General features: G+C 45.5%; 1 pseudogene; it reads right to left on the bottom strand.

Moving 5' to 3' along the window:
- Positions 1 to 1,985: 1,985 nt before the first annotated feature.
- LOC126622925 (transmembrane 9 superfamily member 8-like) lies at positions 1,986 to 4,185 on the bottom strand (annotated as a pseudogene).
- Between the last annotated feature and the right edge of the window lie 1,030 nt (positions 4,186 to 5,215).

Below are 5,215 nucleotides of genomic sequence, written 5' to 3'. Positions count from 1 at the left end.
CGTCGAGTGCTGATTTTTTTATAGAGGCATGCAGTTCGTTTCAAAGCACACTTGAATTTTCGCTCGTGAAAACTCCCTTCTTGCACTTCTAAGATCTTGATTTGTCCGTTTTCTTCTTCCTTCAATACTTTGAAAATGTCTGGACCCTCCGACCGTCATTTTGACTTGAATCTTGGTGAAGAGGCAGTCCCTTCTTCTCCAGACAACATATGGCGCCCATCCTTCATATCCCCTACTGGTCATCTTACCGTTGGGGATTCAGTGGTGAAGAATGATATGACCGCTGCGGTGGTGGCCCGGAACCTTGTCACTCCCAGAGATAACAGACTACTTTCCAAACGGTCTGATGAGTTGGCTGTTAAGGATTCTCTGGCTCTTAGTGTGCAATGTGCAGGTTCTGTGTCTAATATGGCCCAACGCCTATTTGCTCGAACCCGTCAAGTTGAATCATTGGCGGCGGAAGTGATGAGTCTCAAACAGGAGATTAGAGGGCTCAAGCAGGAGAATAAACAGTTGCATAAGCTCACACATAGCTATGCGACAAACATGAAGAGGAAGATTGACCAGATGCAAGAATCTGATGGTCAGATTTTACTTGATCATCAGAGGTTTGTGGGTTTGTTCCAGCAGCATTTGCCTTCGTCTTCAGGGGCTGTACCGCGTAATGAAGCTCCAAATGATCAACCTTTGGCTCCTCTTCTTCCTGGACTTCCGCCGAGTGGTGTGGCTTCAAACAGTCAACCTCTGGCGCCTCTCATTTCTGGAGCTCTGCCGAGTGGTGAGGCGGCACCTGATCGTCCTTGAAGATCCCCTCTTGTAAATTTGATTTTTTTTAAGTATGTATAATGCAAATTTATGTAAAATTTCCAGAAAAAATAAATAAAAACAGACTTTATTTCTCTCGATGCATTTGTTTTTTTTTTTTTTTGCCGTAAACATACATATATTATGCACACACACACATACATACATATTAATTTTTTCACATGGACTGATCCATTCCAAAACCTTTCCCCCCCCTTTTTTTTTTTGCATGGTGTTAGCCACCAAGGATCCACTTACTTCTTTATATATATATATATATATTTTTTTTTTCCTTTCTTTTTCTGCACATGGTCTTTTTTTTTATTATTATTATATATATATATATATATATATATATTTTTTTTTTTTTTTTTCTTTGCACATGGTGCCTGAAGCACCATCTATTTTTTATTATTGTACCCTTTTTTTTTTTTCCGGTGGTGCTGATCCACCATTCATTTTATTTTATTTTATTTTTTTAATATTTTATATATTTCTTTCCTTTCTTTCTTTCACGTGGTGAGGCACCACTTTGCTCCACCATCCCATTTTTTTAATATATATTTTTTGTATAAAGTTTGATGATGGGATGGGGAATTTGCAAGGATGAAGCCGAGCAAGGAGGACGAAGAAGATGGTGCTTAGAGCTTCACGACCGGCTAGTCGTTTGACGGCGGTCGTTGAAGTCATTGGCAGCTGCGAGGCAAGAGACGAAGTAGGTGGAGGTGACCTTGATGTCGGATCCAGCTAGAACCCAGAGCACAGCCACTGAGCCCAACCACTAAGCACAGCCGCTGCACACCCGTTGTACTGCCACCGAGCACCGCCACTGCGCATCCGTTGCACTGCCAATCGCTGCAAAGGATTATGTTTAACGGCGGAGATGCTGCCGTTTCGGAGAGCATAGTCTCCCAATCCTCCAATCCGCCAAGCCCAAGGCCGCACTTCTCGACCCCTCCGTCCTTATCCTTTCAAACTCCACAGCCGCCATAGCCAAAGCTCAAAACTCAAGCTCCTGCAATCTCCACAGCCGCCATAGCCAAAGCTCAAAATTCAAGCTCATGCATACACATATGCGGATCGGGAAAATCCGCCAAAACGGTTCGCTACCCATTTGGATTCTCACATGGCTGCCAAATCCGGTTGAACTGTTCTGAAAATAACGATATCACACTCGGCAAATTCAGAGTCCAAAACGTGACCCCAAACGCCGTCTTCGTGAACCTCCCTGCAAGATGCAACCGTCGGTTCGAATCCGTGATCGGACTCTTCGGCCCGACTTGGAACAACAGCCTCCTCCTCCAGAATTGCTCGGTGCCGCAAAACGGCTCCGCCGATTTCGTTCAGAAGTAGTTCAATTTAGAGAGCTGCAGGTCCAGCGCCGATAACATCAGCTGTCTATCTCAGCCCCACAACCAGTCAGAAGTTATGCGATTCGAGGACTTGAGTCGGACCGGGTGCAAGAACTTGTTCGGGTCGATTTCAGTTCAGTCGGATGGGGAGTTGCCGTTCTCGCTGGAGTTCGAAACAGTGGAGTTGGGATGATGGGTCGATGAAAGCAAACGAGATCAGGCTGCGGTGAGATGATTGGACTGGCGGAGGCAAAACTCGACAGAAGAATTGCAGGGGTCCATGGTCTGAGCCAGAATCCGACTCATTCCGAAATCGGTGATTTTGACCTGTTTCCTCGCGTTGATCAAAAGTTTCGAGGGTTTGATATCGCGGTGGACGATCTTCCGCCGGTGGAGATAGGCGAGGCCGCTGAGGATTTGCCTGGCCAAATCGGAGAGGGCCTTCTCGTTCCCGATGTACTGGCCCCAAATTAGAGTGTTCAAGACAATGAAAATGATAGAGACAGTTGCTGGGAACATGACTACAGTCCTGAAAGCAATTTTCTTCCATTCTGTACCTTTAAACATCTTGTATAAGCGAGCAGAGGCATAACCAGCAAAAATTCCCATGAAGGCAAAAACAAGAGCATTGCCGTCATAAGACCACCCCGGTTCGATGGGGAGAGGAAACCAAGGACAGCAAAGATCATTGTCACCAGTATCATTCCAAAGAACTGAGCACCAGTTCCAACATATACGCACAGCAATTCAGAGTTATTTGGAGCCCTGAGAACATCCCCGTGGACAAGGTTCCATCCTGTCTCTTCTTGCGCTTCTTCCTGGGTCTCAAGTTCATTATACTTGGAGATATCACGGTAGAGTGTTCTTAGCATAATCATCGCTTACCATACCCGAAAGGAAGAGGACAATCATCAATGAGTTGTCAATTGAAAACCAAGGGATTTGGTCGTCACTCATCAGTAGATAAGCATCCCATCTAGAAGCCCACTTCACATCACTCTTCTGGAATTCAACATCATAGGTAAAAATGATTTCTTGCTTCTCGGCAACCTCTTGGGGAGAATTAGAATTAACAACAGTGTGTTTCGAATGGGGGTGACAAGTAGTTAAATGAGTCTGTGCATCACTCCATTTCCCTTCGTATTCATGTTTAACACTGAATGGTTTAACCTCAAATCCCACAATTCTTGTTGTTTCAGTTTGTGAATCTCTATGATATTTCACAGTAAATGCCAGATGGTTGTGGATGAAGTACTTCTCTTCTTTGCTCCCAGCATAATGGCCTTTGAGCCCAACATGGAATCCAAGCTGATAAACAGTAGGAGCTTCTTGATCTGGCCTTTGAATGGGAACGACTAGAGGTAGATTATCAAGGATCATGTTCACTCGATACTCGTCATCTATCTTCTCCTTAAACTGCTTCACAATTTTGGCATCAGGTGTCAACCGGCAAAGAATGTTACACATCTGAGCCTCCCGCATTTTAAACACATAGGGGGAATTCTCAATTCGGTCACCACGAAGTACTTCCCCAAGATTCTCTGCACTGTCCACGATTTTCTCAGGTTTACAGTAAGGGAGAGAGTAAAATGAGTAAGGAAGCTGAGTCTTTGTAGATGTCAATTTATTCACTTTAACTTTCAAAACATCTCCCTTGATGAAGTCCTCCGGAGCGACGCCGGGGAGGTAGAAGGAGTGGGCGGTTGAGAGCTGGAGGGAGGCCCGTGAACGACGAAAACGACTTTGTCGTCGTTGTTGCGGAAGTTCGGCCTCGCGGCTCTGGCTCTGATTACTTCCATCACCGACTTCTTGTTCACCATGGCTGTCTCAATCAGTGTGGTTCAAACCGGAGAGGAGGAAGTCGACCTAGGTGGCAATGTCGGAGGGGTTGTAGAGGACGGCGTGCGATGCCGTTGTCGGTTGGTGCTCTTTTAGCTGATGCTCGGGCAGGCCACGAGAGTTGGGCTCTTGGCATCTGGGCCTGTGAAATGGAGGGAGGCCTGGGCTTGGAAGAAGAAGAAGCAGACATTTTGGCGAAGGGATAGGCCTGGCATTTGGGTTTTTTGCTGACATTTTGATTTTTTTTTTTTGAAGCTGTAATAAATAAATATATTTTTTTGTAAATACATAAAACATATGTATTTTTTTTTCTTTAATAAAACATTTTTTTTTATTTTGATATGACTGAACTCGAAATTAAATATTCCAGCTGCCTACGTACCCTTTCAAAGAAAAAGATCAAGTCAAAACGTAGTTCAAATACATACATATTTTTGGTATTTTCTTTTTGTGCCGTTTGCAGTTTTAACTCATGCAGACAATGAGCATTTGGTGCCGTGTTGCAATTTCAGCTCGTGCAGGCAAGGAGCGTTGGTGTTGCCTTTTATGCTCGTGTAGACCAGGAGCGTTGTGCCATGCAGTTTAGGCTCGTGTAGGCGATGAGCCTTGTGTCTTGCAGTTTAGGCTCTTACAGACAAGAAGCTTTTGGTGCCGTGTTGCAGTTTCAGCTCGTGCATGCAAGGAGTGTTGGTGTCGTTTGCAGTTTCAACTCGTGCAGACAAGGAGCATTTGGTGCCGTGTTGCAGTTTCAGCTCGTGCAGGCAAGGAGCGTTGGGTTGTCGCATTTTATGCTCGTGCAGACCAGGAGCGTTGGTGTTGCCTTTTATGCTCGTGCAGACCAGGAGCATTGTGCCATGCAGTTTAGGCTCATGCAGGCGATGAGCCTTGGTTCGTGCAGTTTAGGCTTATGCGAACAAGGAGCTTTGTTGGTTCGTGCAGTTTAGGCTTATGCGAACAAGGAGCCTTGGTTCGTGCAGTTTAGGCTCATGCAGGGGAGTTGTGTTGACCGTCATTGCTTCCTTGGTGGATTTCCACGCAGCCTTCTCCACCTTTGCCTCAAGAACTTTGTCAATCTTGTAGTCAGCGATCGGTTCTTTCTTCCCATGATGGGCGATGCTCAACTCCATGTCATGGGCACGGGTGGCTAGCTCTTCGAAGGTCCGTGGTTTGATGCCTTGAAGGATGTATTGCAAACCCCATTGCATGCCTTGGATGCACAT

The sequence above is a fragment of the Malus sylvestris genome, chromosome 5 (genome assembly GCF_916048215.2).
Source record: "Malus sylvestris chromosome 5, drMalSylv7.2, whole genome shotgun sequence".
In the NCBI taxonomy this organism is placed as follows: Eukaryota; Viridiplantae; Streptophyta; class Magnoliopsida; order Rosales; family Rosaceae; genus Malus; species Malus sylvestris.
The sequence above is the reverse complement of the archived record's forward strand: the minus strand, read 5'-3'. Positions and strand labels throughout refer to the sequence as shown.